Source organism: Pleurodeles waltl, chromosome 11 (genome assembly GCF_031143425.1).
Source record: "Pleurodeles waltl isolate 20211129_DDA chromosome 11, aPleWal1.hap1.20221129, whole genome shotgun sequence".
NCBI lineage: Eukaryota > Metazoa > Chordata > Amphibia > Caudata > Salamandridae > Pleurodeles > Pleurodeles waltl.
Window position 1 is genome coordinate 999074014 of NC_090450.1, and position 22867 is coordinate 999096880.

The following is a 22867-nucleotide window of genomic DNA, read 5'->3' on the forward strand; positions in this document are numbered from 1 at the left end:
TGAACAGTACTTGATCTGTGCCTTGTGGAGAGCACTGCCCGAGCGAGTTTACTTCATATCATATGACTGTGAGATGTCTCTGTGGCCTTGCTGCCTCTACTGACCAAGGAACGTCAATTCACTAAATGCGCGGGTTAGCAGAAGTGACTTCACACGACCTTTGACCTTCATTTTTCACACATACATTCCCAAATACACAAACACCCACTGCAAACACGCACACATACTTAGAAACATTTTGACATGACTCTGCTGTCAAAAAGTCACATTTCCAGCTAATTGCACTACATTTTTATGACACTAATACTGAATAATCTAACATTATTTACTACTGGTGCGATATAAACTTGATAGAAGCAAGGGGACTGGAGCCCCGACTGGCCTCCATAAGATAAATCTGCCACTGTGTCCCAGACACTGATGTTGTCACCTCTGAGGTCAGGGGCCACCAAGGCATTGGCAGGAGTCGCAAGGGGAATGCTGGAGGTCGCAGCTGAGACCCCTGGCGACCTCTGCATGACGTCCATGCACTGACCGTCCACAGGTACTAACCTTTGTGAAACCCTTTCCCTTGTGGCCTGCAGGCAAGACTGCTCTAGTCTGCACAGTGTAACAGCGTGCCCACTGCCCGGCCCTGGGGGGCTGCCGGAAGGGAACCCGTGGGCCCACCTGCTTTGATCTTTCAGTATCTTTTCACCTCTGCCCCCTTCAAAGCTGGTAAAATGGGTGGTGCTGAGGAGACAAAAGGGCAACACCCTTTGGCCTGGAACAAGTTCAAAAGTGTCTGAAAAGTGAGCTGCACAAATGTGAAACACAGACTTGTGTGACAGGACATTATATGGGCACAGTTGAGCATCCGAGCTTGCCATTTGGAGCCCGTTTGAGTGAGATCTGCAGAAAGAGGGTCTGAGGAAGGTGTGCTGTGCAGGTCACCCCCTTCTTGCTGCAGGCAGACACGCTCTGTGTTGTGCCTGTGCACGCGCCTGTCCATGGATAGCAATACACGTGTGATCCTGGGCTCACCACAGAGCCTGCAGTTAATGGCTCTCTTTTCCCCCCCTCGCAGCACTCACTCTGAAGTCAACGTCCTCGCCAGATTGCACCCCTGTATTCAATACCCACTCAGCAGCATTGACCCTTTAATCAATACCCATTCAACAGCATCCACCGCTTAATCAATAATCACTCATCAGCTTGCACCCCGTTATCAACACCTCTCACCATCGTGCACCCCTGTGCTCAATACCCACTCAGCAGCATGCAGCCCTAAATCAATACCCACTCAGCAGCATGGAACCCTGAATCAATACCCACTCAGCAGCATTGACCTCTTAATTAATACCCACTCAGCAGCATGCACCCTTTAACCAATACCCACTTACCAGAATGCACTCCTGTGTTCAATACCAACTCAGCAGCATGCAGTCCCCAATAAATACCCAATCAGCAGCATGCATCCCTTAATCAATGCTCACTCAGCAGCATGCCCCCCTTCATCAATACACACTCAGCTGCATGCACCACCGTTATCAACACCCCTCATCATCGTGCAGCCCTTAATCAATACCCACTCAGCAGCATGCAGCCCTAAATCAATACCCACTCAGCAGCATGGAACCCTGAATCAATACCCACTCAGCAGCATTGACCCCTTAATGAATACCCACTCAGCAGCATGCACCCTTTAACCAATACCCACTTACCAGAATGCACTCCTGTGTTCAATACCAACTCAGCAGCATGCAGTCCCCAATAAATACCCACTCAGCAGCATGCATCCCTTAATCAATGCTCACTCAGCAGCATGGCCCCCTTCATCAATACACACTCAGCTGCATGCACCACCGTTATCAACACCCCCCACCATCATGCACGCCTGTGCTCTATAACCACTCAGAAGCATCCACCTTTAATCAATACCCACCTACCACAAAGCATTCTTGTGTTCAATACTCACTTAGCAGCATGCACCCCTTAACCAATACCCACTTACCAGAATGCACTCCTGTGTTCAATACTAACTCAGCAGCATGCAGCCCCTAATAAATACCCACTCAGCAGCATAAACCCCCTAATCAATACGCACTCAGCAGCATGGAACCCTTAATCAATGCTCACTCAGCAGCATGGCCCCCTTCATCAATACACACTAAGCTGCATGCACCACCGTTATCAACACCCTCATCATCGTGCAGCCCTGTATTCAATATACACTCAGCAGAATGCAGCCCAATAATCAATCCCAACTCAGCAGAATGCATCGCTTAATTAATACTCACTCAGCAGAATGCATCGCTTAATCAATACTCACTCAGTAGCATGCACCCCTGTTATCAACACCCCTTACCATTGTGCACCCCTGTGCTCTATAACCACTCAGAAGCATGCAGCCCTAAATCAATACCCACCCCGCAGCATGGATCCCTGAATCAATACCCACTCAGCAGCATTGACCCCTTAAACAATACCCACTTACCAGAATGCACTCCTGTGTTCAATACCAACTCAGCAGCATGCATCCCCTAATAAATTCCCACTCAGCAGCATCCATCCCTAAATCAATACACACTTAGCAACATGGCCCCCTTCATCAATACATGCTAAGCTGCATGCACCACCGTGATCAACACCCCTCATCATCGTGCAGCCCTGTAATCAATGATCACTTGGAAGCATCGACCCCTTAATCAATACGCACACAGCTGCATGCACCACTGTTATCAACACCCCTCACCACCATGCACCCCTGTAGTTCCACCTCTTCTATTGATAGTCGTACTTCCACAGTGGCGCTGACTACTCATGATACTTCTAAGAGTACTTTTTTAGTCGAAATGGAACGATTACGCCAAGGTACCAAAACATCTCGCACAGACAAAAGACCAGAAGGGGTGGGAAATTATGGAAACAGAGACACTGGCATCTCAGGGGTCAGAACCAGATCCAAGAAAGATTAACACACACTCCAACCGGTACTACCGCCATTGAGGGCGATTTGACAATCATTAATTTATCTGATCGAATGTTGAGTCCTACTGAATGCAAGTTTTTAAGTAAGGGCCTTGGATTTTGCCCTACTCAGACGAATGATTCTGTTGAAGTCTTTGTTGATCTTTTCAAATTCACACGTATTCTTAAACTCAGAAATCATTTTTCATCCATACCTGTTATAGGTAAAGGTGAACATCGACCCGAGACCGTAGATCCTACGACCCCTATTTTTGATTCCGATTCTTCCATCCAACTAGTCTCTGATCTTCATGATGTACAGCTTCTTATGTCCTTAGATGATGACGTAAGAATGACAGAAGATATTCGGGCAGACTTAGGAATTTCCGAGAAAATTGAAAGGACAACCCTTTTCAAACCCTGTTCCAAATTTATACCAGCCCATACTCATGGTAATATTGATTTATTTGCCAAAAGAGTCTCTTTGGACTTAAATCATACACTAAACACTCGCATTCACAACTGGCATCAGGTGAACAATTTATCAGCCACTGAAAGGGCAGCACTTCGGCATCTTAAGAATGACCAATCTATTGTTATACAGGAGGCTGATAAGGGAGGAAACGTGGTGATCATGAACCACAGGGATTATATGAATGAAATTGCCAGACAACTGGCCGACACTGGGTGTTATAAACACCTCACATATAATCCGATTGCTGATGTAATTGATTTTATTAACAACAAACTTTGGGGTTGGTATGAACTAGGGCTACTTACTAACAATGAATTCAAATATCTACGTGTGTCGAGCCCCACATTTCCGTGCATTTATATACTTCCAAAGGTACATAAGGGTGGTACCTTTCCCCCCGGAAGACCTATCATTTCTGGAATTGACTCGCCCACAGAAAAAATAGCGGCATATGTAGATTTCTTTTTACAGAAATTTTTTATTAATCTGCCTTCCTATATACAGGATAGCAAAGATATTTTGAACAAATTTGATGATTTCACTTGGTCCGAAGACCTCTTGTTCGTCACTATGGATGTCAACAGTATTTACACGTGTATACGCAAACCCTTTGGGATACAAGCAGTCACCACTTTTCTCAACACTAGGACTGCTGATTGTCTCGCTCACAATCATATGCTTCTTGAGATGATTGATATCATTTTATCCAGGAATTATTTTATGCATGACAATAAATGGTATCAACAAACCCAAGGAACGGCTATGGGTTCGAAATTTGCACCATCGTATGCCTGCCTATTTACGGGCTGGTACGAAAAAACACATGCCTGGGGCAAAACAGCTTCACCATGGATTGATTTGATTGTCTTCTGGGGGCGATACATTGATGATATCATCATCATTTGGAAAGGGACTATTGATCAACTCAATGAATATCATGCCTTTCTCAACAAAAATCCCTATAATGTACAACTTAGTTTACAATATCACAAGAACACTATTGATTTTCTGGACATTACTTTCTTCATACTTAACAACAGTATACAGAGTGCACTGTTTAGAAAATCTACGGCATGTAATAGTCTACTTCATGCCACCAGTGCTCACCCAATTTTGGTGATTCAAAATATTCCTTTTGGGGAAATGGTAGACGAAATTGCAGCACTAATGATACCTTCCTGACACAAATTCAGTATACGTGTGACCGCTTCATCACTAGGGGCTATGATGCCCATAATTTAACACAGGCAATTCGTCGTATTTCAAAGACTCCCAGGAAAAACACACTGGCCGTTAACACGCAGAGCACTAGACAGACTGATAAAAACTTTTTAGCATTTGTGACTCGATACACGGCCCATAGCCCGGGCATTTTCAAAATCCTTAGACGCCATTGGCATCTCTTAACCGAGTTTCCGGGATTAAAGGGCACTATTTCTTGCAAACCTAAGATCACATATCGCAGAGGGTTAACCCTTAGAGATCATCTGTGCCCCAGTTATATTGCTCCTATTCACTCTGCCACTTGGCTCCCATCAAAACCAAAAGGATTTTACATTTGTCATGGTTGCAATGTTTGTATCTTTGGCTGTGATAAAATTAGGGATTTCTGTTATCACAACTCAAGAAATTTCACCATTCAGCAATTTATTAATTGTAATATGAAATATGTTGTTTACATTTTGGGTTGTCCATGAAATAAAGTATATGTGGGGAGCACAATACGCCCCTTGAAACTCAAAATACAGGAACACTTACGAGCCATAAAAAATCATGATTCTACATATCCTTTTGCTACACACATGTCACATGTCACTTGTTCATGTTAATGATTCTACAATGTGGTTTCATGGTATTGAACATGTTCCTGCTAATCCGTGAGGAGGCGACAGAGAACTGACCCTGCGCCAGGAAGAGGCGGCCTGGATCTGCCGCTTACAAGCGGTAGACCTAGGTCACAATACTGATCATGAATTTCATTATTTCTTGTAATTTGTTATTTTTGTGCATCTTATTTTCATTATTCTTATGGCTTTATATTGGCATATATCAACTGTTTCTGTTATGCTTCGACTATTATATATGTGGTCATTATTTTCTGTTACTTGTTATCTGTTATTGCTACTGTTATTTGTTACTGTGTGCTTTCTGTTCCCTGTACACTTTGCTATATCATTTTGGATACTTGGTCATGTCGCACTTGTGTATATTATATATTTTATATTTTATGTCCCATTGGTCCCCCTTTTCTTTACGAATATGTATTTGTACCTGAGTTATTATATGACACATCTTTTACTTTTGGGGTGATTCTTATGGTTATAAATTCTCTCTCACCTTTACTCTCTTTTATTTCACTATTTCCTTTAATGTGTGACATATTCACTATTTCTCTTTTCATTACTGATTGTTCACAATTGTATTGGCATATGTTTAATAATATATATTTTTTATTTACACTTTTTCTCTCATTTCCCGTCTTGACTTCTTTCCTCCTAATATGGCGGCCGCCGTTTGTCCTTCATTTATTTTTATCTACACTTTCCCTTTCACAGGGAAATTCATTGCTTTGACCACGACCGCTTCGTGCCGGCATCCTAGACCAGCACGCTGCGCTAAACACACTTCTGCCTTTTGAATTCTTTTCGCGGCCGCTGACGGCAATTTAATTTGCCGGTATTTCACACCAGCGCGCACCCTAGAAACACACTTTCTTCTTTTTACTGCCGGCATTTTTTGACTTGGAGTCATGTTGCACTTCTGCTGCTTTACTACTTACTGTGCTACTGTTTGGTAAGTCCTCGGCATTTTTTATGGCCCGTTTTTCGTCCTCTTCATTTTTATTCCTTGTTTTGCTTGCATTTATCACATTTGACTTATTTCAGTTCTTAATTCAGACCTTTCGGTTTTTTTATTTTTCAGATATTATTTTGATAGGCAAACATTTATTCATTATTACTTTTTCTCTTTTGGACTCGTTTTTTTCGGTCGTTTGACCTTTTGCTGAGTGTCTTGCACAGATATTCATTATTGCGGTAAGCCTCTTCCCTTCTTTTTCTTCTCCCTCATTTTCATGAGGGTCTTTACTTTTATATCTGTCACTTACTTTACTTACTATTTTTTACTATTGGATTCTTCTCCTTAGGTGATTCATATACCAATACATATTGCGTTATTACTACTGATTGGACACTGTTTTGGGTATGATATTGCTTCATTTTGTTGCATTGTTTTATATTTGTTCTTTTCACTGTTGGCTGTTTCACGCTTGTGATAACTTCCTTCTTTCTTCTTTTTTTATATGAATTACTAATTTGTCATATAGACAATATTAAATATGACCGCCATGGTGGAGGGCGGCGGAAGCACCGCCAACAGGCTGGCGGTGCTTCCTGGGCGATTCTGACCGCGGCGGTAAAGCCGCGGTCAGAAAACGGGAGCCGGCGGTTTCCCGCCGGTTTCCCGCTGGCCCAGGGAATCCGCCATGGCGGCGCTGCTTGCAGCACCGCCATGGGGATTCCGACTACCTTCCCGCAAGCCTGTTTCTGGCGATGTCCACCGCCAACGGGAACGGGTGCCGTGGGGCCCCTGGGGGCCCCACAAAGATTTTCACTGTCTGCTGTGCAGACAGTGAAAATCGCGACGGGTGCCACTGCACCCGTTGCACCCCTGCAACTCCGCCGGCCCCATTCCGAGCCGGCTTCATTGTTGAAGGGGCTTTCCCGCTGGGCCGGCCGGCGGTCTTCTGGCGGTCTCCCGCCGGCCCAGCGGGAAAGCCGGAATGGCCGCTGCGGTCTTTTGACCGCGGAGCGGTCTTTCGGCGGATACCGCTTGGCGGGCGGTGACTGCCGACCGCCGCGGTCAGAATGACCGCCTATATATACTTTTCTCTTATCATGCACGGGTTGGCTAATTTCTATCATCTTTTGACACACTCCTTATACAATTACATTTTTACTGGTCATCTTTACTGGTTTATCACACGTATTTATGTTGCACCGTATCATGGAATACACATGTATTTTCTGGTTATGTTTTTAGCCCTGAAGAAGCCCCATGTTGGGCGAAACGCGTTGGCCTTCTATCAAGAACTTATCACTTATCTATGAACTTGTCACGACCACAAGGACATAAGGACTTTGTATTTTTTATCTTTTTGGCTCCCCTGACTGTACATTATACAGAATTCTTTCTTGGGTTTTGTTATTTACTTTTCCTATCTGTTTGTCAAATAATGATTTACTTTCTTGGAGTGTTTTATGACTGAATAAATTCTTAATAATCTTTGTTCTCCACGTTGTTACACAGGCCTCGGCCTTTTTGCTATATGGTTCTCTGTATTTTTGCAGTGCACCACCTTCTGGTAGCCTTTTCAGTGGAGCTTTTCTTTAGCTCTGCGTAGTTCTTTATTGCAGTAGGAACTAAGGTGTAGTTGCACGCTCTGTGTATTCTTTATTGTTGATTTCTTCATGTTTTTTACTTATGCTTCTTATACTTAGGTGATACATATAGGGATAGAGCGTTTCATTAGAGCTTACTGCATATTTTCTACCATGCACCCCTGTATTTAATACTCACTCAGCAACATGCTGCTCTTAATCAATACCCAGTCGGCAGCATGGACCCTGTAATCAATACTCACTCAGCAGCATGGACCCCTGACTCAATACCCACTCAGCAGCATGGACCCCTGAATCAATTCCCACTCAGCAGCATGCACCACTTAATCAATGCTCACTCAGCAGGCATACACCCTGTTATCAATACCCCTCACTAGCATGCACCCCTGTACTCAATACCCACTCAGCAGCATGGACTCCTTATTCAATACCCGCTCATTAGCATGCACTCCTTAATCAATACTCATTCAGCAGAATGCACCCCTTGATCAATATTCACTCAGCAGAATGCACCTCCTTCTTCAATCCTCACTTAGCAGCATTCACAACTTAATCAATACTCACTCAGCAGCATGCACCTCCGTTATCAACACCCCTCACCACCTTGCACCCCTGTACTCAATACCCACTTAGATGCTTGCACCTCTGCATTCAATACCAATTGAAAAGCATTCGCCCCTTAATCAATACCCACTCAGCAGCATGCACCCCGGTTATCAACACCCCTCACCACCATGCACCCCTGTATTTAATACTCACTCAGCAACATGCTGCTCTTAATCAATACCCAGTCGGCAGCATGGACCCTGTAATCAATACTCACTCAGCAGCATGGACCCCTGTCTCAATACCCACTCAGCAGCATGGACCTCTGAATCAATTCCCACTCAGCAGCATGCACCACTTAATCAATGCTCACTCAGCAGGCATACACCCCGTTATCAATACCCCTCACTAGCATGCACCCCTGTACTCAATACCCACTCAGCAGCATGGACTCCTTATTCAATACCCGCTCATTAGCATGCACTCCTTAATCAATACTCATTCAGCAGAATGCACCCCTTGATCAATATTCACTCAGCAGAATGCACCTCCTTCTTCAATCCTCACTTAGCAGCATTCACAACTTAATCAATACTCACTCAGCAGCATGCACCTCCGTTATCAACACCCCTCACCACCATGTACCCCTGTAATCAATACCCACTTAGATGCTATCACCCCTGCATTCAATACCCATTGAAAAGCGTTCGCCCCTTAATCAATACCCACTCAGCAGCATGCACCCCGGTTATCAACACCCCTCACCACCATGCACCCCTGTACTCAATACCCACATAGCAGCATGTACCCCTACATTGAATACTTATTCAGAACCATGAACCCCTCATTCAATATTAATTCAGCAGCATGCTCCCCTTAATCAGTACTCACTCAGCAGCATTCACCCCTGTTTTCAACACCCCTCTCCATCGTGCACCCCAATGGTCAATACCAACTTAGCAGCTTGCACCCCTGCATTCAATACCTATTTAGAACCATGCACCTCTTAATCAATCCCCACTCAGCATCATGCCCCATGTTATCAACACCCCTCACCCCGTGCACCCTTGTACTCAAGACCCACTTATCAGCATGCACCCCTGCATTCAATATCTATTCCAAACCATGCACCCTTTAATCAAGACACACTCAGCAGCATGCCCTCCTTTTGTCAACAGTCCTCCCCTGTGCTCAGTCAATACCCCTTACCAGCCCACGCTGCAGCATACACCCCATAAATTAATACGTACCCACTTGCATGAATCCCAGTACCCACTAGTAACACAGTAGCATACACCCTTTAATCAATACCCACTCAGCAGCATGCATGCCTTAATCAATACCCACTCAGCAGCATGCACGCCTTAATCAATACCCACTCAGCAGCATTCACCCCTGTACTCACTACCTACTAATCAGCATGCATTGCAGTGTTCAATACCCGCTTACCATCATACACCTTGTGTCAAGAATATTGGGATGTCAAAAATATCATGAATAGTAATATCAAAGGTAAGAATATAGTTTTAAGTGTTGTATTGAATATTGTCATAAAAAACATTGTTAGATAAAATATTGTTGTATACAATATCGTTTTCATAGACTGTTTCATATGTATTTTATAGTATTTTGTTTTATTTCAGTTCTTTGTTAAGTAATGTCACTAAAATCAATCTAACACTCTCTTTGCCTTACAGAATTATGAACTGGTAATGTGATGATGTTTAAGAGAGAACAAACTATGGACAACAACTCCCATAACGGCAACAGGCAAAATAATGACCAATCATAATGCAAACTTATTTCTTTCTTTTTTTAATCTAGAAAATAGAGTTCAACCTCAAATTCAGGGAGGTTATCTGGAGGATAATAATTTGCCACACCTGTGACTTCTCTGAATAATCTACACAGTTGCATCTTCTGGAGCCTTGTACTTTTTGGGTATGACATTTATATTCATTTTAAGCATAGTCAATCCCCCCACTTTTGAGGAGAGAGAATGGTCCTTCTGACCATGACTATTGTCCCAGATTCACTCAACTAGAGTTACAAAAATACACAGAAAGAGGAAATGCTAGATACTCTGTTACCAGCCTCTGGAGTTCTGGCCCTTCTTCCTTCTTCCCATGTAAATAGGTGAATCCACCAGATCGATCTAGACCTCTGTTGACTTATCGAAATAGTCCTGTACAATGTTCTCAAATGTCATTGTTGTTGATATTTTTTGTTTCTTAATTGCCTGTGCATTTTATTTAAGTTCTCTGTATACTTTCTCTATTTATTGATTTTTATGATTCTTTATGATCAAGTATTGTTTGAATAAAGATTGTTTGACTGGCTGATATACGTTTTGCCATATCCATAAGCCAATCCATTGCAGATGTTGGAAGTGAAATTGTTGGTGTGTTAGGTTTAGTCGCAGACATTGGTGTTACCACAGGCTTGCTTCTCGATTGCTGGCCAACATAGCAGTCTCTGGAGATTGAATGTAGCACTTCAGTTCTGCCATGACCTTGAATTTGCAATCACTCATCTTCTACGTCCGTCACTTTCCTGATAATCCATTTCCTGTAAATTGAGACCTCCACTGTTGAAAGTGGGAAGCACTGTTTTGTACAGCGGATCCAGTTTTGTGGCACAGATGTGCTCTTCAGAGGACACTATGGGCCTCATTATGACCCTGGCGGGCGGCGGAGGCCGCCCGCCAGGATCCCGCCCTCCAAATTACCGCGCCGCGGTCAAAAGACCGCGGCGGGTATTACGAGTTTTCCCCTGGGCTGGCGGGCGGTTCCAGTTAAACCGCCCGCCAGCCCAGGGGAAAACGACCTTCCCACGAGGATGCCGGCTCGTAATCGAGCCGGCGGAGTGGGAAGGTGCGACGGGTGCTACTGCACCCGTCGCGTATTTCACTGTCTGCAAGGCAGACAGTGAAATACATTTTGGGGCCCTCTTACGGGAGCCCCTGCCGTGCCCATGCCATTGGCATGGGCACGGCAGGGGCCCCCAGGGGCCCCGCGACCCCCCCTACCGCCATCCTGTTCATGGCGGCTTTCCCGCCATGAACTGGATGGCGGTAGGGGGGGTCAGAATCCTCATGGCTGCGGAGCGCGCTCCGCAGCCATGGAGGATTCCAATGAGCAGCGGAAAGTCAGCGGGAGACCGCTGACTTTCCGCTTCTGACCGCGGCTGAACCGCCGCGGTCAGAATGCTCATTGGAGCACCGCCAGCCTGTCGGCGGTGCTCCCGTGGTCGGTGGCCCTGGCGGCCACCGGCCGCCAGGGTCAGAATGACCCTCTATCTCTTTTTGCAGCATTTGATTTGTGTTCACATGTGTTCACATGAAGGCTTAAGCTGCTGACTAAAGTTGCTGATTCTTAATTAACATTAGTGAATGTTTGTTCCACCTCTAGCAAATGTTCCTGTCGGTTGTGAAACAATGAGATTGCTCGGCTTGCTGACATCGTGAATCAAAATCTCGAAAGGCACTACCATTTGGATTAGGCACTCCAATAGTCCCCATTTGTCACCTCCATTATTATGGCTTTGCCAGTTGTAGGAGTGGGTGGAATTTTTTATTCCGCCGCCAGAATTTAAGTAATTTAGTAATTCCACGTTACTCATGCAACATGGAGTTACTAATTGTTTCTGCCATTCGACTGGAGGAATTATATCATCACTGATTGATTTTAAAAAGGGCTGGGAGAAGGAGCAGTCTCTCTTTGTTAAAACCCCACTGCACATTAAACTTTAATCTGCAGTGATTTCTAAACATAGAGGGACTACTCCCTCTTCCAGCCTGGTTTAAATCACTGCAGTGTGGTGTATACCTCTTAGTGCCCTTACTTAAGTATGCAAGGCACTGAGTGGTATGCAATGATCTGTATACCCCTCAGTGCCCTTACATACTTCTTAAGGGCACCTAGAGGTATGCACTGGAATGGATACCCCTCGGTGCCTTTACACACTTATGCAAGGGCGCAGAGGAGTATGCACTGAACTGGAGTGCACTGCATACCCAGTGATGCCCTTAAATAAGCATGTAAGGGCACCGAGGTGGTATGCACTGGAGTGGATCCCATCGGTGCCCTTATAGAAGGGCATCAAGAGGTATGCACTGAATTGTGTTCACTGCATACCACTTCGGGCCTTTACATACTTATGAAAGAGTACACAGAGGTATGCAGTGCACTACAGTGCACTTTATACCCCTCAGTACCCTTGCATAATTATGTAAGGGGATGGGTGGGTATGTACTGGAGTAGATACCCCTTGGTGCCTTTACATACTTATGTAAGGGCGCAAAGGAGTATGCACCGCACTGAAGTGCACTGGATACCCACTGATGCCCTTAAATAAGCATCTAAGGGCACCGAGGGGTATGCACTGGAGTGGATCCCCTCAGTGCCCTTATGTAAGGGCATCAAGAGGTTTGCAGAAAACTGTGTGCACTGCATACCCCTTGGCACCCTTACATACTTATGAAAGAGTATACAGGGGTATGCAGTGCACTACAGTGCGCTGCATACCCCCCAGTACCCTTGCACAATTATTTAAGGGGCCCAATGGATATGTACTGGAGTAGATACCCCTCGGTGCCCTAACATACTTATGGAAGGGCACAGAGGTGTGTGCACTGCACATAGTAGTGCCCACTCTTCCCCTTGGTGGAATTCTGTGGAATTTTAATGTATTTACAAGGAATTCTGCAGAATGAAACTCTGACAATTCTGCCCACCCCTAGCCAATTGCATCCCCTTCCCTTTGTAGTATGGGATCATTGATACACCTGTACTGATCAAACAAGCCACACTGATGTGGAAGGTATTGCTACAAAATGGTGACGCACCATGTAGGAAGGCTTTGACAGGTCCTTTATCAGCATGCTGAATGTTCCTCAACAGCTTCTAGGTCTTGGAAAAAGGACGGAATTGAGTACAAATCTTGTGACATGTGACTTGTATGCTGTTGACTACTATTTTTTACAATAAATCCTTAATTTTGAGATTGATGCAATATGCTAAACATTGGGCTTAAAAGTATGCTCCATCAGCCATTGCTTTCACAATATTACTGCTATTGTCAGTGGCAACACATCCAGTGCTGAGACCTCTGGTTTGCAACTGTTTGTAGTCTTTGATGTTAAATTCTTCCAAGATGTTGGTAGCTGCATGTGAGTTCCCCATGTAGAGCATTGCAACCTTTGAATGCTGCCAAATGCCTTGAAAAGCATCCTCAATTATGAGACCTGCAGCTAACCGTTGCTCAGCCTTCTTGAAGGAGACCCAGTGTGCAGAAATGCACATGTAGTCTGTTGCTTGAGAACTTGTCCACATGTCTGTGGAGACGTGAATTACAGTGCTGTCCTTCATTGCTTCAACAAATAGCACTTGATGGTGCAGCATTGGCACAGCAAGAGTTGAAAAATAGGTCTGGCATGGAACCTTCAATTTTGGACAGAGCGTCTCCACAAATTTCATATACCCCCATCTCTGCACCAAAGAGAAGTGTAGAAGGTCAATCACTATTTGGCCAGTTTTCCGTTGTATAAATCAAGTTGTTCATTGGTTGGGTGGTGGGGAGATTCCTTACTGAATATAAACTACATATCCCTGTAAGTGACGTACGTGTAACAGGTTTGCTGCTTTGATGCTTGAGGTAACCTTCTTCTCTCTATGTCATGCTGAAGTTGCTGCAGGTGATTACTACACTCAATGAGCGACAGTCACCCAGCTTCTTTCCATTACAACATCCGCTTCTTCCTCACCTCCTATCTGCTCAACGTTCCCTCTCTCTATCTTTCACTTGCATGTTGATTTTGCAGCTGGGGCAGTAGGTCTCCAGTACCGTACTGACCACCTGGCTTACCACAACTTGGAAAAGAAACTGTTCTGCAATGTGTTCCTTGAGCATCCTGACTGTAAAAGAGGCCCTAACTGGGGAGGTGATTGTTCTTATCAAACCAATGCCTGAAGAATGTGTTGAGCTTCAGCTTGGCCATTGTATGTGCCTTTCTCTAAGGTGAGCTATGAATACTGTAGTGACTGTGGTGACTGCCGCAAATTTTTGGCTTTTTGAAAAGATGAAAGCATGTGGCATTGGTTGAACTATGTGATTTAGAGCAGGATGAATACTGGAGATATGCAAATCCTCTGTGACACTTTCCATAGGAAAAATCACTGGTTCATCACTTTCTTCACTTCCAAGGCATTCTTGAACTTTCCTTTTCCCTTATTCATCATGGCAGGTCATGGTCAGAGTCCAATTCATGTGAGAATCATCGGAAGGGAGCTCGGAGAAGATGGGGAGTGCACTTTCTTTTTCAGGCAGGAGCTCATGAAGACAACGTGCAGATTGGAAGAGCATTCTCAGCAATCTCTTGCTCAGCAGAAAGCTCAAATTCCTATTCTGCTCCTTCTTGCGGAAGAACGGGTTCAGCAGACTGTGGTTGCTCTTGAGTTTCCTGTGAAGATCATTTGTTTTGTGTGAGAAATAGGATTGTTTGTTGACTGGGGTGTGAGCCCTGGTCATGCAACAGCCACAATCCCCTGCAGGATGAACCACAAAAAGTCTCTAAATTAACTTGTGCTTAACCCTGGATAGCTTGGCACAAAAATCAGTCAGGCTTAAATTAGATGCAATGTATAAAGTATTTATGAAGCACACTATCAATAATAAATTGAAAACACAATAGAGTAAATTTTAATGAATGACTTGACACCAAAACAACAAAACTCGAATCAGTAGAACTGGAGTTATGAATTTTTAAAGCTTTTAGTAAAAACTAGCTCCTAAAAGATCAAGGCACTAACTGTGGACGTCAAGTCACACAGGGTCGTGTCAAAGTTGAAAAATTTGGCCGACCACAATGGAGTGCAGGTTGGATACAGGAAGTGGATTGGGCCTGTTTAGTGCTTACCTTTGGACTTATTTTGAGAAAAAGTGTTCTGAGAAGGTAAAGTTCAGCAGGGCAAGGCTGCAGGCTGTATCTGAAGAGGAAGTTTTTTAGCCTTGTAGCTTTGGTTTGAAGCTGCAGTGAAGATTTCTACATTCAGGCTTAGCCTCTTTTTGGAAGTTGAAAATCTCCAGCGGCACAAGGTAGGAGGCTCTAGTCGAAGACAGTTCCAGGGGCTCGGATGCCTCTTTGGTGAAAGATCACTGAACAGGGTTGCTGCTGTGGAGACGAATGTAACAGGAGTCAAGCTGACTGACGATGAACTATGGGCAGAGAGACGAGCAAGTTGGTCCCAGTCCCCGTTTGGTTTTTAGAGCAGTTTTCAGCCAAAATTCCTCAGTATTTGATTTCGGCTATCTGGGCACTTTTAGCACCAAAACCAAGGTTCCAGGACTGTTAAGACACCACTTGGTTGGCTCAAGACTCACTCAGACTGGGTCCAGATGCAGGATCAAGATGGTGTTAGCCTTTTATGTCCCTGTGGCTCTGAACAGGAACCCAGCAAACCAGCCCTTGGAGTCACTCTGGTAGTTACGGGTGCAGGTGAAGATGCATGGCTCAAACAGCAGGGCTGGTCTCTGAGGCTTCAAGGAAGGCTCTGGGCAGCAAAGTCATCCATCCAGGTACAGTAAAGCAGTCTTGCAGTGTGCACAGTAGGTCATAACAGCAGACAGTCCTCTATGAGTCCTTCCACAGGTCCAGAAGGTGAACTGAAGAGTCAGTCTGAGGGTCCTATTTGTATACCCAATTGTGCCTTTGAAGTTGGAAGAAGTTTCTAGATGTTTCTACTTTCAAGTGCATGGAATACCCTAACTCCCCTGGCTCCAAGTTGGCTGCAGTGACAATGTGGGGGTGATTATCTATTTGTGTGAAAGCAGAGCACGGCCTATTGAGTTGCAAGTGGGACTGTGCCCAGCTCCTCCCCTCATCCTGTCAGCAGACGACCCATTCAGGCACACCTAATCCCGGCATTGTGTGATTGTCTGGAAGGAATTCACAAAGTCTGTCAGTTACGCCCAGTAATGTGACCAAGGGCTCCGGGCACCAAATGGCACCAAATGGCTAAGGGCAGGAAAATGTCAACTTTCCAAAAGTGGCACTTTAAAAATTGTAATTTAAAATCCAACTTTACCATTAAAGAGGATTTTTTATTATAAATTCATAGGTACCAAACATGAAGTGCTTACCTGGTCCCAATCAAAATTGAGCACTTATTAAATATAATAAGGCACCTTAATGTTATCCTGTGGGTTAGGTAGGCTTCACAGCAGACACCTTACCCTATGTGCTACTTAGGGCCTTACTTAGGGGTGACTCATATGCAACAAACGATGAGTTGAAGGCGTGGCAAGGGGGTTATATTTCCAAGTCGAGTTGGACATTCAAAACTACAGTCAGGCTGCAATGGAAGGCCTTGGACATGTTTAAACGTGCTACTTAAGTAGGTGGCACAATAGGTGCTGCAGGCCCATTAGTACAATTTTAAATGGGTATATAGTATACCTTACTAGAAGGGATTTATATGTAAATTAAATATGCCAATAAGGTGTAAACCAATCAAACGATGTTTAGGGGAGTGATTACAAGGACTATAGTACTGATTAGCAGTGATAAAGTGCCCAGAGCCCAAAGACTAATAAAAACAAATTCACCAAAAAGTGGAGGAAAAAAGGCAAAACGTTTGAGGGTGACCCGCCCTGCAGAGAGGGCCAGGCCCAATAGACTTACTGATCTCAGTCGGGACTGCAGTCACTGAAGCATTGAGAGACACCCGCTTTGGCTTTAAAGGTGGTGGTGATACCTTTGTTGATCCATGGGTGGTTCTCCTTCCAGCTTTTCCCTGCCACAAGGAGGATGCAGTAGGTATGGCGTGATGCTGGAAAAAGGATGAGGGCTCGATGCATCTGGTGGCTTCAGACAAGTTTATCATCTCGTTGGCAACTTTCTTGGCAATAGTCCCCTTTTTTGGGGCCATCTTCCTTGCTCCTTTTGTGGGTCAGCAGCACAAGCAGAAGAACTTAGCAGCGAGGTGCCTAATAATTTACAGATGGCGCTTTGTCTCAGTCAGTAAACAAATGAAGATGGAAAAGTGCGAGACTTGACAACTCTTGTCAATACAACAAGTCAGACTCATCATCATCATAACTATAGGGGATCTATGGGAGGCAGGGAGAGACAGGCAAAACATGAATGCATTAATTAAAAACAAGGGCTGTGTACTACAGACTATTACAATGAACCACAAACACATAAACATATGTCTGTGACTTTAGCAAAGTTAGACCGAGGAAGGAAACTACAGACAGGTACTCCTTTTTGGTTTCTGCTCCTTGTGTCAGGCTCCCACCACCAGCACCACTTTCAAAGGGCTGCCTAACCCTCAGAATTAGTTAATAGCAGTTTTAAAGTTCTTTCTGCGCAGCCCAGGTCTCCTTTTCTAGATGCATCCTCCTGCAGGCCACAGCTTCAGCACCTTTTTTCATGGTGCTTTTGAGCTCTTCGTTGAAGGTGGATTCAGTTTCTTCAGCAGAGGTAAGACATAAGCCCCTTGTGCAGCTTCTCAGTCACCAGGCCGCTGTGATGATGACTCTAAAAAACAGGCTTTTCCCCCTGGGATGTTGCATTCTAGCATCCACTTGGTCCAGGAGGCACCTGCTTCTTTCGACAGTCAATTTACAGCTCTCCTTGCTGTAGTCTTGTGACCGTTCCCTCTCCCCTTCTCTGCTGAGGAAGCCAGGAATCAGAAATCTGTGCTCTGCGGCTCAACTAGTTCACATCCACTCTGTTAAGTGGAGCTTGTCACTGGTTCATAAGAATACTACCCATTTTTTATTTGAGTTTTCAGGCAAACATGTGTATTCCACAGGTCCACCTCTGTGTATTGCTTCAGGCAGTGCCTGGACTTTTGTATAGTATAGTTGTAAACCTCCCACAGTGGACATGCAACACTATTTGCCCTTTAGTGGCAGCAGAAAGATAGTGTGGGCCAGGGAGATTCATGTCAGGGAAGCACAAAAAGGAAAAAAAAACAGAGGTGCAAGCAAGAGAGTATTTCTCACTCATCTACCTCTCAGTCAGAGGGAAATAATAAAGCAGCAAGGTGGTATGGACTGTCCCCACACTTCAAAGTCCATCTGTCTCTTACCTTCCTTTCACATATGCCTCAACCACGTCAAAGGACCTCATGAATGTTCCTACAATGTACGTCCATGCCTGGAATCTCTCCCTCCTCCACCTGTTGAACCATGCATACACTGTGGATCCAAAATAAATTCTGGTTTCCAAGGAGAACAACATTAGAGACACAAAGCATATGTATCCTAATCCACATACACACACAATGTGTTCAGTGCATATGGACTCTCCTTATATTTCCTCTACAAACCTACGAAAAGCCTCTTACCTTAGTGGTCCACCGGTAGCTCACCTTACAATAAAATTGTGTATTGAAAAAGGGGTAAACTCCATAACCCAGGGACCCTGGTGAAGTAAGACAATAGATAAAAAGTGGTCCCTGCAGGGAAAGTGTAGCCAAATAGGAGCACCCTTAGAGAATAATAGTTTTCATTTTGAATTTGAGGTTTTTTTCTGAAATAAATATGCATTAAATGTATGAATAATTCTTGACTGTGAGAAAAGGTTTTCTAAAGGAAACTATCATGTTACAATGAAAGGCAGGTATGAAAGGATGTGGCTCATAACCCAATGTAAAAATTGCTTACACTACATGTCTCTTTTTTAGGGATACTTACCGTACAGCAGAGGTCTAACTGCCCAAGGTGAAAGAGTGAAAAAATTGAATTTTCCTAACACTAAAGATTTAGCATGATTGGTAACTTAGGCCCATATTTATACTTTTTGACGCAAACCTGCACCAGCGCAGATTTACATCAAAATGTTTAACGCCGGCTTCCGCCATTCCAACGCGCCAGCCGGGCGTCATATTTAAGGAATGATGGTTTCCGGCGCTGCAGCCTGGTTAGCGTCAAAATAAATGACTCTAACCAGGCAGCGGAGGCGAAGGGAAAACTGGGGTTGTGTGTCAAAGAATGGTGCAAGTCAGCTTAGAGTAAAAAAAAATGACTCTAACCACACTAGCGTAATTTTTTGACGCATAACCCCCATGGAAATTACTCCTGTCTTAGCAAAGACAGTTAGGCCTCCCTATGCCACCTCAAAAAAAAAAAAATTACTGACCTCTACCTACCGTAGATGGGTCCCTCATCCATGGGTGTTCTGAAGGGGTGGGTGAGGGTGGCAGGGGGTGTCCCTGGGGGCAGGGAAGGGCACCTTTGGACTGCTTTCATGGTCAGAGACCATAGAAATGAGCCCACAGGCCCCTTCATGCCTGCCCTGACCAAGGCGTTAAAAAACGGCGCAAATCCGGCTAGGCGCCATTTTTTAAGGCCCGCCTCCTCCTGTGCGTTAAAATGACACGGGAGAATAAATAAGGCTTTCACGTCTAAAAAATGACTCAAACTCCGTAACTTTGGTCCTGGACGGGTCCAGTGCCAAAGTATAAATATGGAGTTAAGTTTGCGCCGGATTTGCGTAAAACAAAATGACGCAAATCCTGCGCAAACAGAGTATAAATATGCCCCTAATAGTTAACTGGATTTTATGCAACCTCATATTAGCATGATAACATGTAGTTGAGGGTGGACTTGGCGGGACATTTGTTTACCACAAATTATGCATTAAAGTGTTATAACGGGTTGAGTGTTACAACTACCCTAATATGGCTTTTTTTGTGCTTGTCCTCTCACTTAGCGGCATATTTACATGAAAGTGGCCCATTGGTCCTGATGCACCACTTTTCTTGCATCGCCCCTGCCCCACCTAACGACACCATGGTTGTACTGCATTTACAATACGACGCAACCATGGTGTCGTTAGGACAATAGTGTCAAAATTGTTGACGTTATTGTGGCGGTTTGCTGCACTAGCATCAGAAATGTTGACGCTACTGCAGCAAAGCACAGGGAGGCCCATTAATTCAGCAGGCATTAAAAACGACGGAAAAAATGTCACAGTGAAATGTAAATTTTACTGCACCATTTTTTCAGGCCTCATTGCGTCGGAACGCCCCCCCTTGCATACATTATGCCTGGTGCAGGCACAATGTGGCTCAAGAGTTTACAAAGTAGCACAATGCAAGCATTGCGCCACTTTGTAAATACTGCGTGGGAGAAAGCCCTCTTTAAAAAAAGACATTAGGGAGTCGAAAAGGTGGTGCCTGGGGCTTGTAAATATAACCCGTAGTAAGGCTTCTCATGCAGGGCAGCTTTTGACTTAATGTGACCTTTGGTTTAGTGTGGCTCTGACTTATCATGGCTTGTGTTTAGGACAAGTCTGTGAGTTGGTGTAAGCATTAGCTTAAGGTGACCTTTGACTTTACCTGATCCTTGAATCAGCCATCTTGTGTTGTTTTCATTAAAATTGCCCAGCCACATTGGGTATTTTATATCCAAAGCTTGTTGTGGAAATAGACCCATTCCTCAAGCACCAAATTCTTTCTCATCCTCTTTCTCGCTCTCACACTCTTTCTCTTTAGTTATCTTCCTGAACCCTATATCATTCTCCTCTTCCTAGTCCAAAGGACAGGCTCTATGGCACAAATATCTGTCTACAGCAATTGGCAAGAAATATATCTTGGTAAATGTTTGCAGTCCCAGCGTGCAATGAATTTTTGCATTTCTGGCTTAATAACAATTCTTCATTTGGCATAATTAGGTTTTTTGTTATCTGGGGACCATTCGTTATAATGTGTAATCAGTGCGTTTTTATTCCTTTGTTTTACAAACAATTGTTGGCACATATCCTTTATGGCCTACTAAAGTCTGTACACTGCCAGGCATTGTACTCATTAGCAGGGACACCTCTCTCCTGCACAGCATCCTTCAAGATCTGTAAAACACCAAGGGCCGGATTTAAGAAAAGTGGAGCTGCACCCATTTCAGTGCCACTTTTATCGCACCCCTTAGCCTGCCCCCAATGCCACCTCTTGCGCACCATATCTAAGAAACGGCGCACCATGGTGGTAGTTAGGGGAACTAAAAATTTTTACTTTAGTTCGGAGCTTTGAAGGATTAGCATCCAAAGTTTTGACGCTAATCCTGCAAAGCCCGTTGAGGCCCATTATATACAATTCTGAGCCTCCATTTAGCACCTGCTCGGAGCAGGCGTTAAAAGTGGCAAACAAAATGACACAAAGAAATCTCCTAGATTTTTTTGCGCCATTTTTTTCACCCCCGCCCAAACGGGGAAACTCCCCTTTTGCATACATTATGCCTGCCGCGGGCATAGTGTAGCTCAAAGGTTTAGAAAGTGACACAGTGCATGCATTGCTCCACTTTGTACATTTGGTGCGGGCGATTTTGGCCTCGTGGGCCACATTAGCGTAAAAACAAATTATGCTAATGTGGCACAAGGAGGTGCTAGGGGCTCTTAAATCAACCCTCAAGTCCTGGTCTGTGCCTAGGACACCATCATTGGGTAGCGTGCAAAATATTAAAAAAATATATGTCCTCCTCAGTGCAAGCACAAACTAGCACCACCTGACGGGACAGATTAGCAGTGAAAAATTGACTGGCTGTTTCAAACCACTGGTCCGTCTTTCACTGCAAGGAGAAAGGACTGACTTTAAAGAGTGGGCAGGGATCCCACTGCAGGTGGTCCAGTATATGACTGCATCTACCTGCAGAGGGCATATGGGAGGTCCCTGGGAATCTTGTGCCACACCCAGGAGGGAACTCAAAGGCTGCATTTTTTTATATATGGTGCACAGTCAATGCATTTTTCAACAGACCATTTGCCCTTATGTCTGTTAAATGTGGCAAACTCAGACACCATGAGTCTCATTTTGAGTTTGGCGGACGGTGGAAGTCGCCCGCCAAACTCTTTAGGATGGAAAACCGCCACTCCGGTTTTCTTCCCACTGGCCCTATTATGTTTTTCACGCTGAGCCAGCAGGAAACAATCGAGCTGGCAGCAATGGTATTGTGCGTGAGGTGTGACAGCACCCGTTGTGCTTTTCACTGCCTGTAATTGAGGCAGTGAAAAACATGACAGGGGTGTCCATGAGGGCCCCTGCACTGCCCATGCCAAGTGCATGGGCAGTGCAGGGACCCCCATGGGGACCCCGGCACCTTGTCTCTCCTTGTTCCACTGCCATGCAAAATCCAGTGGAGAGGGGACTCATAATCCGCGTTCAACCGGTGGTAACCTACCGGTGCTAGTGGTCAGACCGTGGCGGCTCTGCCACAGTAATGATGTGGAGGCCGGACCGCTGCTTTGGCGGCGGTCCGACTGCCACCGCGAGTATGGTGGTCTCAGGACCGCCAGACTCGTGATGAGGTCCCATGTCTTCATGCAAAGAAGGAAACATCTCCATAAAAGTACACAGGTGCACGCATGATTTAATTAACTTATAGGATGCTCAGGAATCTGTGGTCCCTTCTATAATACAGAAGTGCCTCTGGGGCATGAAGAAAAGGTGCAAACATCCGTAGCACCTTGGTGCCCTCTCTGGCATTTGATCCCAGG